Consider the following 13,464-nt stretch of genomic DNA (forward strand, 5'->3'; position numbering starts at 1 on the left):
CACAGGCCCACTTGACTGAACAGCAACATAGTCAACTGTTGTTGTTTCTCCTGCTGTGCTGAGCTGCTCAGGTGCAGGAATAGACTGGGAAGTTGGGTTTCATCAAGTCTGGGGTTTTGCCAAGAAGCAAGGGCACAGAGTGAGCAAGGAAGGGATCCCAGCGGTGGGTGATGAAATCTCAGCTGGAATAGAGGAAAGTGAAAGCATGAGCAGGGTGCGGTGTGCAGGAAGTGGGATCAGGGATTGTAATGGGAACGGGCAGGGTGCAGTGTGCAGGTGGTGGGATGGGGGATTGTAATGGGCAGGGCGCAGTGTGCAGGAGGTGGGATGGGGGATTGTAATGGGCAGGGTGCAGCGTGCAGGAGGTGGGATGGGGGATTGTAATGGGAATGGGCAGGGTGCAGTGTGCGGGAGGTGGGATTGGGGATTGTAATGGGCAGGGTGCAGTGCGCGGGAGGTGGGATTGGGGATTGTAATGGGCAGGGTGCAGTGTGCAGGTGGTGGGATTGGGGACTGTAATGGGAATGGGCAGGGTGCAGTGTGCGGGAGGTGGGATCGGGGATTGTAATGGGAATGGGCAGGGTGCAGTGTGCGGGAGGTGGGATGGGGGATTGTAATGGGCAGGGTGCAGTGTGCGGGAGGTGGGATTGGGGATTGTAATGGGAATGGGCAGGGTGCAGTGTGCAGGTGGTGCAATGGGGGATTGTAATGGACAGGGTGCAGTGTGCAGGAGGTGGGATTGGGGATTGTAATGGGAATGGGCAGGGTGCAGTGTGCGGGAGGTGGGATCAGGGATTGTAATGGGAATGGGCAGGGTGCAGTGTGCGGGAGGTGGGATTGGGGATTGTAATGGGCAGGGTGCAGTGTGCGGGAGGTGGGATTGGGGATTGTAATGGGCAGGGTGCTGTGTGCAGGTGGTGGGATTGGGGATTGTAATGGGAATGGGCAGGGTGCAGTGTGCGGGAGATGGGATCGGGGATTGTAATGGGAATGGGCAGGGTGCAGTGTGCAGGAGGTGGGATGGGGGATTGTAATGGGCAGGGTGCAGTGTGCGGGAGGTGGGATTGGGGATTGTAATGGGAATGGGCAGGGTGCAGTGTGCAGGTGGTGCAATGGGGGATTGTAATGGACAGGGTGCCGTGTGCGGGAGGTGGGATTGGGGATTGTAATGGGAATGGGCAGGGTGCAGTGTGCAGGAGGTGGGATGGGGGATTGTAATGGGAATGGGCAGGGTGCAGTGTGCAGGAGGTGGGATGGGGGATTGTAATGGGAATGGGCAGGGTGCAGTGTGCAGGAGGTGGGATGGGGGATTGTAATGGGAATGGGCAGGGTGCAGTGTGCAGGAGGTGGGATTGGGGATTGTAATGGGAATGGGCAGGGTGCAGTGTGCAGGAGGTGGGATGGGGGATTGTAATGGGAATGGGCAGGGTGCAGTGTGCAGGAGGTGGGATGGGGGATTGTAATGGGAATGGGCAGGGTGCAGTGTGCAGGAGGTGGGATTGGGGATTGTATTGGGCAGGGTGCAGTGTGCAGGAGGTGGGATCAGGGATTGTAATGGGCAGGGTGCAGTGTGCAGGTGGGATCGGGGATTGTAATGGGCAGGGTGCAGTGTGCAGGCAGTGGGGTGGGGGACTGTAATGGGCAGGTGGTGGGATCAGGGATTGTAATGGGCAGGGAATTACAATGGGAAGGGAAAGTCTAGTGTGCAGGTGGTGGGATCGGGGATTTTAATGGGAATGGGCAGGGTGCAGTGTGCAGGCGGTGGGATCAGGGATTGTAATGGGCAGGGTGCAGTGTGCAGGCAGTGGGATTGGGGCAGCAACGTCTTAGGTCAAGACGCTGCTGGAATGAACGCTATGGAGGGAATTCATTGAAAGGCTACGGGGTGGGCACAGTGGCTCACACCTGTAATCCCAGCACTTTGGGAAACCAAGGTGGGTGGATCACCTGAAGCCAGACATTCAAGACCAGCCTGACCACCACGGTGAAACCCTGTCTCTACTAAAAATACACAAATTAGCCAGACACGGTGGCGGGCACTTGTAATCCCAGCTACTCGGGAGGCTGAGGCAGAAGAATCACTTGAACCCAGGAGGCGGGGGTTGCAGTGAGGAGAGATTGGGCTATTGCACTCCAGCCTGGGAGACAAGAGCAAAACTCTAGTTCAAATAAAAAGAAAAAAAAAAAAGGCTAGAGACGGGTAGATCCAGGCTTGAGGACCCTGAAGCTTAATACTGCAAAGACCCCCTCTGGGAAAAAGATTACAAAATTATGAATATAAGATTGAGGGAGGCTAAGGCAGGAAGATCATTTGAGCCAGGAGTTAGAGGCTCCAGCCTGGATGACAGACCAAGACCCTGTCTTAAGAAAAAAAACTCAGTTCTGAATGTGATCCTGCTGCTAGATCTAATTACCAGTTTATAGGAAATACAGAGGACAGAAGAACATGTTAAGCTACACAATGGAGCTGCAAAATCCAGACTGTGGGAAACGCTACAGGACAAACAGCCACATTTCTTCAATAAACATACTGTCAAGGGAAAAGAAAAAATAGAAGGGAAAGTCTAGAGATTAAAAGATACATAAAAGACAAAAAAAGTTTAAAAAATAAAGATATACAGAAGATGTATCAATCAATTGGAATGTGTGGACTTTAAATACTCATTCAAACAAACAAGGGTTTTTTGGGTTTTTTTAATCTTAATATGGAGTCAATTGGAAATTTGAGCACTGACAGGATATTTAATGTCATTAAAAAATTATTGTAGGCCAGGCTCAGTGGCTCACACCTGTAATTCCAGCACTTTGGGAGGCCAAAATGGGAGGACTACTTTAGCCCAGGAGTCTGAGACCAGCCTGGGGAACATGGCAAGACCCCTTCTCTATGAGAAATACAAAAATTAGCCAGGCATGATGGCATTTACCAGCTACTTAGCAGGCTGAGGCAGGAGGATCTCTTGAGCTGGAGAGGTTGGCTGGAGAGGTTGAGGTTGCAGTGAGCCGTGTTCACACCACTGCACTCCAGAGTGAGAAACAGAAGGAGAAGCTGTCTCAAAAAATAATAAGTATTATTCTTCATTTTTAAGGTAGGTGCAGGAATTGTATTGTGATAGTTGCTTTTTTTTTTTTTTTTTTTTTTTTTTTTTAACAGAGTCTTGCTCTGTAGCCCAGTGTGGAATGCAGTGGTGTGATAATGGCTCACTGCAGCCTTGGCGTCCTGGACTCAAGCAATTCTCCTGCCTCAGCCTCCAAAGTAACTGGGACCACAGGTGTGCACCACCATGCTCAGTTAATTTTTAAAATTTTTTGTAGGGGGAGGATCTTGCTGTGTTGCCCACGCTGGTCTCCAACTCCTGGGCTCAAGCAGTCCTCCCACCTCAGCTTCCTAATGTGCTGGGATTATAGATGTAAGCCATGGCACCCATAGATAGTTGCTTTTTTAAAAAAAAAAAAAAAATCCTGGCCAGGTGCAGTGGCTCATCCCTGTAATCCCAGCACTTTGGGAGGCCAAGGTGAGCAAATCACCTGAGTTCAGGAGTTCAAGACCAGCCTGGCCAACATGGTGAAACTTCGTCTCTACTAAAAATACAAAAAATTAGCCTGGCGTGGTGCCAGATGCCTGTAATCCCAGTTACTCGGGAGGCTGAAGCAGGAGAATCACCTGAACCTGGGAGGCGGAGGTTGCAGTGAGTTGAGACTGCGCCACTGCACTCCAACCTGGGCAAAAAGAGCGAAACTGCATCTCAAAAGAACAAAAAATCCTTATGTTTTAGAAATGTTTATGGGTAAAATTATGTGGCAGTCAGAATTTTAAGATGATTTACAATTGCCCGTGCCCTTGTGTGGGTGAGAATAAATAAATAAATAAATAAATAAATAAAAGCAGGGCAGTAGAAAGGCTCATTAAGCCAAAGATGAATTAAGATCTTTCCCTAGGAAAAATATCAGCATCTTAGAAGATAGCTGGACCAATATGAAGAGGCAAATAAGCCAAAAGACCAAAATCTTAAAGGACAACAGACTACACCCAGATCTCTTGGCTCCTACAGAATTATCTGAAAAATGGAGAACACCTGACTGCTACTGGGACCCAGGGAAATCTACCAGAGGAGAAAAGGTCAGATCTTGACAGACTGGAGCAGCCTCTGAAGATGGAGGCGAGATATGGAAAACTCTAAAAGCTGCAGAGAGAGCTCAGATAAAGAGCCAGAAGAGAGCTGTACCCTGGAGCTAGCTCGGTTCTGATTGGGGAGGAGAATATCACAGTAAAATATCAAAATTATTATTGGATGATTTCCAAGTGACGATTTTTCAGATGAGGACACAGGACTTGCCTGTGTCCAAAGAGAACAGGCTTGAAAACCTTATGCAATCCCAGCTCTAATAATAGGTTCAGTAAAGATAAGACAAATCAAAGAGGAACCACAGACTGAGTCGAAGCCTAGTTCAGAAGCAGGTCTGATGGGCCAGGCACAGTGGCTCGTGTCTGTAATCCCAGCACTTTAGGAGGTCAAGGCGAACAGACCACTTGAGCTCAAGAGTTCAAGACAAGTCTGAGCAACATGGCAAAAGCCCATCTCTACAAAAACTACAAAAATTAGTCGAGTGTGTTGACACAAGCCTGTGGTCCCAGCTACTCAGGAGACTGAGGCAGGAGGTTAAGGCAGGAGATTGAGCCTGGGAGGTTGAGGCTGCAGCGAGCTGTGATTATGCCATTGCACTGCAACCTGCAAGACAGAATGAGACCCTGTCTCTAAAGACATTTATTTATTTATTTATTTATTTATTTTCAGACGGAGTCTCACTCTGTTGCCCAGACTGCAGTGCAGTGGCATGATCTCGGCTCACTGCAAGCTCTGCCTTCTGGGTTCACACCATTCTCCTGCCTCAGCCTCCAGAGCAGCTGAGACTACAGGCACCCGCCACCACACCCGGCTAATTTTTTGCATTTTTAGTAGAGACAGGGTTTCACCATGTTAGCCAGGATGGTCTTGATCTCCTGACCTCGTGATCCGCCCACCTCAGCCTCCCAAAGTGCTGGGATTACAGGCGTGAGCCACTGTGCCCAGCCAAGAAATTACAAAAATTTAAAAAGTAACCTGTTCGTGGGAGATTTCTCCCAATTCAGGGGTCAGGCAATTACAGGCCCCCACCCATTTTTTAAAATAAAGTTTTATTGGAACACAGCCATGCCCATTTGTCTAAGTATTGTCTATGGCCATTTTCACAGTGTAGCCGTTGAGTTGTGTCGTTGCAGCAGAGATCATATGGCTCACAAAGTTGAAAATATTTTTTTTCTGGCCCTTTACAGAACAAGCACCCTGACCCCTGTTCCAACTGGATTTACATTCATGGATTGTGGATGTGTGGACACGCAACACAGGCTGCCTTGCATCCTGATGAAGCTGGAACCAGTATTATTTTCTGCTTTTATCTTTAGCAATCATAACATGGGCCTGGATTATACCAGGAGGTGGGTTGTGGGTGTATCATTTTGCCTGTGTTTGGGGAACAGGGTCTGCTTAGGGCTGAAACTGGCTTATTTAGAAAAAGCCGTGGGTACTGGGCTGGGGCTGCTATTTCCTCCTTGCATGATCTCTCTTTCAACCTTTAAGAAGTCTCCTGGAAACTCATCCGGCCTTTGAGATCCTAAAGGAATCACACCTGTTTAGGGTAAACAGCTCAGGTTGCCGCTACTGATGGATCCTCTACCTGGCATCATAATGAGACTCCACATGGCTAAGACTGAACAGACAAGAAATTAGGGAAGATGAATTTGGACTCTTATTGGTCTTACAGCTCATAAGGGTAAGGGGGGCCGGGTATGGTGGCTCACGCCTGTAATCCCAGCACTTCGGGAGGCAAAGGCGTGCAGATCACGTGAGGTCAGGAGTTTGAGACCAGCCTCCCACCATGGTGAAACCCCGTCTCTACCAAAAATGCAAAAAAAAAATAAGCCAGTCGTGGTGGCACATGCCTGTAATCCCAACACTTGGGAGGCTGAGGTAGGAGAATCGCTTGAACCCAGGGGGCAGGGGTTGCAGTGAGCTGAAATCACGCCATTGCACTCCAGCCTGGGCAAGAAGAGCAGAACTCTGTCTCAAAAAAAAGAGAGGGGGGCAAGGGGATTTTAGTTCAGCCTTTAATTCCTTTGGAGTACCTTCAGTTACAAGGAATCTGGATATTAATTTGTCCCAGGGAATATAATGAAGACTTTATATTCAAATATGAAATATACTGTTGGTTTTTATTATGAGAGTATATTTAATCTCATTACTAAACCTCTGATGAGTCACACTGGACAACAAAGCTGCACATAATTTGAGATGAGAAAGAAATAGGGAATTAATTGTCAGTGAAGAGCAGCCTTCGGGTTGAATGAATAAGCATGCCTTTCCAAGCCCACGGCTGGGCCACTCCATCTAGGAGCTTCTGCAAGGAGCACTGACTGGTATTGGAGTTCAAGAAGGCAAGGCCAGGAATGGCTTCAGAGACCACTATTACCCCATGGAGGCAACCCACCCTTGGGTGTCCATAGGCCTAATAGCTATACCTAATGGGTCAAGAGAACCAAAGCTGGAAGGGAGAGTGTGGAAGGAGGACACCTATTTCCCATTCTTCCTGTTTCCTTGGAGAGGCACTTCCATTAAAACAGCAGCACTCAACTCCAATATGGCTGCACGCTGGGCTCATCTGGAATCATGGGGCCACCTGATTTAGCAGCAATAAATATAAGACACCCAGTAAAATGTGCATTTCAGGTAAACAGCAAATAAATTTTTAATATAAGTATCTCCCATGCAAGTTTTGGGACATACTTGCATCGAGGAAAAAAAAAGGTGTTGTTTATCTGAAATGCACATTTAACTGGGCATTCTGCAGTTTATCTGGGAGGGGGGACTCTTTAGAAAAAAAAAAATACCAATGTGGCCAGGTACAGTGGCTCATACCTGTTATCCCACTACTTTGGGAGGCCAAGGCAGGAGGGTGGCTTGAGCCTAGGAGTTCGAGACCAGCTTGGGCAGTATAGTGAGACCTCATCTCTACAAAAAACAATTTTTTTAAATTAGCTGAGCATGGTAGGAGGTGCCTGTAGTCTCAGGTACTCAGGAGGCTGCTGTGGGAGAACTGCTTGAACCCAGGAGGTCGAGGCTGCAATGAGCTATGATTGTGCCACTGCACTCTAGCATGGGCAACCAAGGGAGACAGTGTCTCAAAGAATAAAAAATAAATAAATAAATTTTTAAATACCAATGTTTGACCCCTGAGATTCTGGCTTCATTGGGCTAGAATGCTGCCTGAGCAACAGGACTATTCAAAGCGCCCCCAAGTGGCGGGGCGCGGTGGCTCATGCCTGTAATCCCAGCAGGCTGAGGTGGGTGGATCACCAGAGGTCAGGAGTTTGAGACCAGCCTGGCCAACATGGTGAAGCCCCATCTCTACTAAAAAGACAAAAATTAGCCGAGGATGGTGGCACAGGCCTGTAATCCCAGCTACTTGGGGGGCTGAGGCAGGAGAATTGCTTGAACCCGGGAGGTGGAGGTTGCAGTCAGCCCAGATAGCATTACTGCACTCCAGCCTGGGCGACAAAAGTGAAACTCTATCTCAAAAAACAAAAACAAAAACAAAAAAAAAGCGCCCCAAGCCATTTTGCTCTGCAGCTGAGGTGGAGTGGAGAGCGCTGCCCCAGAGTAAGTCCTGGCATCTCTCTGCTTTGCTCCACCTTCCCACGCCCATCCAGGAAGAACGACTATGTGGCCAGCTGGTGAGTTTGAAGGAACTGGGCATGTGTGCTCTGCCTTGCCTCTTTCCTCTTTTTAAGATTGGCCTGGGGGTGGGGGGTTGTCTGCTGAGCAGCCGGGCAGCTCTGTCCCTCTGGTGGTCCTGCAGGCTGGGACAGTATGTGTGTGGGAAAGGGTGGGACAGCATGTTAGCAAGACTGGCCATACCTAAGCATAGTCCCCAAATATTAGGTTGGTGCCAAAGTAATCGTGGTTCTTTCCATTACTTGTTTTTTTGTTTTGTTTTGTTTTGTTTGTTTTTGACAGAGTCTCATTCTGTCACCTAGGCCAGAATGCAGTGGTGCCATCTCAGCTCACTGCAACCTCCGCCCCCTGGGTTGAAGAGATTCTCGTGCTTCAGCCTCCTGAGTATCTGAGATTATAGGCGCCTACCACTACGCCCCAGCTAATTTTTGTATTTTTAGTAGAGACAGGGTTTCACCATGTTGGCTAGGCAGGTCTTGAACTCCTGGCCTCAAGTGATCCACCCGCCTTGGCCTCCCAAAGTGCTGGGATTACAGGCGTGTGCTACCACACCTGGCCCATGTTTTTGCCATTACTTTTAATGACAAAACCACAATTACTTTTGCACCAACCTAATAGCTTTCTTACTCATAAAGGTAGAATTTTCATCATTGTCTTCCTAACTCAAGCATCTTTCTCACTTGGTTCTGAGCCCTCAGTATGAAAGAAACGGATGTGAAGCAGTGGCCCTCGAAAACCCCAACTTCTGCTACCTCCTTTCCCTTTTTGTGGCTTGGCTAATTCGCTCACATTCTTCACGTCTCAGCTCAAAGGTCCCTTTCTCCAAGAGGCCTTCCCCAGACAAAGAAAGTCCCCTGGCAGTATGTACGCTTTCATAAAACCCTCAGAATTTTTTTTTTTCTTTCTGGCCTACATTGAAACTGTCATTGACAAAAGAAGAATATCTCAACCTCAACACAATTGACGTTGGGGGTCCAGATAATTCCTTGTGGTGGGGGCTGTCCTGGACATTGTAGGATGTTTAGCAGCATCCCTGGCCTCTCCCTGCTGGATGCCAGTAGCACCTCCCCTCCCCCACCCCAGTTGTGACAATCAAAATGTCTCCAGACATGGCGGAGTGCCCCACACTATATTATTGTGTTCAAGGTCAGCTGCATGAGTGCATGGCGTGTGCAGTCACAGGGCCCCGTGCTCAGAGGGCCTTGTGCTTGGTTGAATGCTCTGCTGTTGTTGTGATATTCTTTTTGTTTGGTTGTTTTTGGTGCAAATCTAATTTTAGTAAAGCAGCCTCGATGACACCTTGATTTTAGGACTTCTGACTTCCAGAACCGTGAGACAATAAATGAGTGTTGTGGCATATCATTTTCAATTGCGTGACACTTTATTAGCTGGCAATGAAATTATTAATAGTCTTTGAACAGGGAACCTACAAATTATCTTGCTAGTTCTCACTGTATACCTCATTTTTTTAACGCTACTCTCCTCATTTCAAAGCAACGATGGCGGCTTTGGAAGAGCAAAGAATGTGTCTACCTTATTCACAGTGCTGTCTTCCAGGTGCTGGCGAAGGGAGGGTGCTCAAAAATATTTGAGGAAGGCAGGGAGTGATGGAGAAATTCAATTTAGGCCCTGCAGCTACCCCTGGCTGAGAAACAGAAGGAAAGAATCACCTCGGTCCACTGGCGTAAGCTGCTCTATTCATCCGCTAAGGCTGCAGGAACATTCTTCCAAACTCCTCAAGCGTGTCAAATGGCAAGTGTCCCCTGTGTGGTCTGTGGGTCTCTCCTTCAGCTCTCCATATGCCATGTCAGCTGGGCCGAGCAGAAATCCCCAGATGTAATAAGATAAGACCGGGTGAGAGCCTTAACACTGAATTTCTGAGCTCGGCTCATTCAAGGCAGCCTTTCACTTTGCATTAATTCTGGCCAATTTAGCTTGTCCTCTCATCTGAAAATCAGTCTACCAAGATGCAATTCTCATAGCCAGGGGAGCTAAGGTCAGCTAGGCAAGTATCTCTAACAGCAGGAAAATGCCATTTATAGTAAAGCCATTTACAGTGGGGACCCAAATTTCAAACTAAATAATGAAGGGGAAAAAAATGTTTGATTGGGGCTGCATCTTGAAAACTGACACTAAAATTTCTAAGAACAAGCTTATTTCCTTTCACGGCTTTCTTCTGTAGGTTCACAGTTTGTAGGGCTTCCCGGGGGAAGGGGTGGGGGATGGGAAAGAGCATGAGGAAGGCTCTGAGTTCCCCTATCATTATGTTTCTTGGTCTGGGAGGGAGATGGTGACAAAAGTGTGTTCAAGTTATGAAAATTTATCAAGCAGTACATTTAGAATTTGTGCATTTTTCTTTTTTAAAAATAGAGGCAGGGTCTCAGTATGTTGCTCAGGCTAGTCTCCAACTCCTGGGCTCAAGTGATCCCCTCATCTTGGCCTCCCAAAGTGCTGGGATTACAGGTGTGAGTCACCACAGCCAGCCAGGATTTGTGCATTTTTCTATATATAATTTCTTCAATTAAAGATTTTTTATAATGGTTCCAAATTTCAGGAACCTTGAATTACTCGCTTAATTCAAGAAGAAAGAAAAAGAAGAAGAAGAAGAGGGAGACAGGAGAATGACAGAGTTTGTGACGGAGAGTTGGACTGACGGCATCACGAGGGAGTTAGGGGTTGAAATTGACATACCATTGGCTTCGATAATGGAGGAAGGGTCGAGAGCCGATGAAGGCAGGCAGCCTCTAGAAGCTGGAAAAGGCCAGGAACGAATCCTCTCCCAGAGCCTCCAGAAAAAAAGCAGCCCTGATCACACCTTGATTTTGGGACTTCTGACTTCCAGGACGGTAACAGGATAAACCTGGGTCAAGCCACTTCGTTTGTGGTAACTTGTTACGGCAGCAATACGAAACTGACATACTTAGGTGCCATCACTTTTCATCTGTGCCTAACTGATCCCCTGCCTTTGTCCTTGCCCCATAATCTCCCTTTTTCACAGAGGGGCTGTACGAATCTTGGTAATATAGAAACAGGGTCCCAGCACATTCTCCTCTTTTTTTGTTATTTTTATTTTTTTTTGAGATGGAGTTTCGATCTTTTGACCAGGCTGAAGTGAAGTGGTGCAATCTTGGCTCACTGCAACCCCTGCTCCCCGGGTTCAAGCAATTCTCCTGCCTCAGCCTCCTGAGTAGCTGGGATTACAGGCGTGCACCACTACTGCCCGGCTAATTTTTGTACTTTTAGTAGAGATGGAGTTTCACCATGTTGGCCAGGCTGGTCCCAAACTCTTGACCGCAGGTGATCCACCCACCTCGGCCTCCCAAAGTACTAGGATTACAGGTGTGAGCCATCGTGCCTAGCCACATCCTCCTTCTTAAAACCTCCCATGGGTTTCCATGATCCTTAGAATAAGATCCAGACTCCTCAACATAGCCCACGATGCTTTGCACCATCTGGCCCCGGCCTCCCTCTTCCCATTCATTGTGCTCTGGCCTTAGCTGGCTTCTATGTGTCGGAATTCCAACTCGAGATGCTCTTTCCAGCCTCAGAACCTTGCACTTGCTGTTCCCCTTGCCTGAATGCTCTTCCCAGCTCATCTCGTGGCTCCTGCCATCTCCTTCAAGCTTCTTGGCTGAAATGGCCCCTTGCCAGCGGTCTTCTCTGGCTACCATCCCAGCCCCCAGCCATTATTCCTTCTTGCAAATCACAATGTGTGATTGTATAACTGGTTATCTGTCCTCTTTCTCTTCTACTAGGATGTAAGGTTGTGTGGACAGATTCCCAGTCTGTCTTGTTCATGGTTGTGTCCCTCTGTGGCAGGCATCGGTACCTGACCATTTGTAATAAGCACTAAATATTTCTTAAATGAACCCGTTGTGTTTCCTTGGCATGACCGAAATGACTTCCCCATTGCATGTCCTCTACTTATAATAAGCACTCAGGTTCTAGTTCTGATAGAACAGAAGCAAATAAATGGGAAACTTGGACCTCTGTGCAAGGTCAGGGTTGTCAAGCCGACAGACATGGGCAGACATTTCTCTACAGAGCAACGGGCATGAGGATAAAATAAATAGCAGCTGTTGATTAATTAAATAGTCCTAAGCTGAGGCTGCAGTGAGCCAAGATCACACCAATGCACTCCAGCCTGGGAGAGAGAGAGAGAGAGACTCTGTCACCAAAAAAAAAAGCAGCAGAAACACAACACCTAGATAACTCACAACTTGCTGTTTTTTAAATTGTGAATAATTGAACTAAAGATTGGAAACCAGAGTCAGTGTCAATCCACAGTACTTCATAATAAACTATCCTATTTTTCACCCAAATTCTGGGCTTGCTTTTCGTTTGCTTGTTTGAGACGGAATTTCACTCTTGTTGCCCAGGCTGGAGGGCAATGGCACAATCTCAGCTCACTGCAACCTCTGCCTCCTAGGTTCAAATGATTCTCCTGCGTCAGCTTCCTGGGTAGCTGGGATTACAGGCGTGCACCACCACACTCGGCTAATTTTCTATTTTTAGTAGAAATGTGGTTTCTCCATGTTGGCCAGGCTGGTCTTGAACTCCTGACCTCAGGTGATCCACCCACCTCGGAACACTGCCTGTGTAATATACCAGTGTCACACAGAGGATTCCCCAAGATTTCACTCTGGAGTTCCACACCTAGAAAGAAGGAGGCATACCAAATGTCTCAGAGTACATTTCTATTGTATCTGGAATACACTTCTGCGATTGTCAGAACATAGATTGCTTTCTATGCCCTGACAGGGCATGAACACATATGAAGCAATTACAAAGTTTTGCTTAGAGTCAGTAAAGGATGACACTTAGGGAATGGGCTCTTCAACCAGAGCATCTGGATTCGAATCCCAAATAACACAGTACATGCTCAAAATATTAGCTATTATTGTATTTAGAATAAAAACCAAACTATTATGGTCTACAATGTTTATGATGTTCCCTGCTTCTCAAACCTCACCCTGTCCCACTCTCCCTAATTGTTCGCAACCCAACTTGCCTCTGCAGTTTCTTGAATGGAACACTCCAAGTTTATTTGCCTTGGGGTCTTTACAGTTATTTTTCTCCCAGTATAGAATCGTTTCTTCAGATCTTTTGTAACTGGCTCTCTCTCACCTTTCAGGTTTTGGGTTTAATGTCATCTCTGAGGCCTTCCATAATTAAGCTATTCAAAACAGATCCCCTCCCCCACCCTAACGTGTCACTGTTTCATTTCTTTTATGGCACTTATCAGTAATTTACTTGATTTATCTCTATTTAAATATAAACTCCTCTACAACAGGAAACCTTTTGCTCATTTTTATTCCAGAACCTAGAATAACAAGTACACTGAAGGCATCTGATGTTTGTTATGAAAAAGAAAAAAAAAATCAAGTTCAGGCTGGGCATAGTGCCTCACACCCGTAATCCCAAACACTTTGGGAGGCTGAGGCAGGAGGGCTGCTCGAGCCCAGGAGTTTGAGATCTGCCTCGGCAACATACTGAGACCCCCATAGCTACAAAATTTTTTTTTTTTTTTTTTTTGAGACGGAGTCTCGCTCTGTCACCCAGGCTGGAGTGCAGTGGCCGGATCTCAGCTCACTGCAAGCTCCGCCTCCCGGGTTTATGCCATTCTCCTGCCTCAGCCTCCAGAGTAGCTGGGAATACAGGCGCCCACCACCTCGCCCGGCTAGTTTTTTTGTATTTT

General features: G+C 47.3%; 1 protein-coding gene across 4 annotated transcripts in view; it reads right to left on the reverse strand.

Moving 5' to 3' along the window:
- LOC105470673 (molybdenum cofactor synthesis 3) overlaps window positions 1–13,464 on the reverse strand; it is a 46,602-nt gene that overhangs the window by 28,746 nt on the left and 4,392 nt on the right. Inside the window, exon 2 of one of the 4 annotated variants that reach the window (XM_011722864.3) lies at window positions 10,320–12,422. The exons of the other annotated variants lie outside the window; for them this stretch is intronic. The gene's annotated coding sequence lies outside the window, so the exon portion shown is untranslated. Of the gene's footprint in view, window positions 1–10,319; window positions 12,423–13,464 lie in introns of those variants that run through there. 4 annotated transcript variants of the gene reach the window in all.

This window comes from Macaca nemestrina, chromosome 15, assembly GCF_043159975.1.
Source record: "Macaca nemestrina isolate mMacNem1 chromosome 15, mMacNem.hap1, whole genome shotgun sequence".
Taxonomy (NCBI): Eukaryota; Metazoa; Chordata; class Mammalia; order Primates; family Cercopithecidae; genus Macaca; species Macaca nemestrina.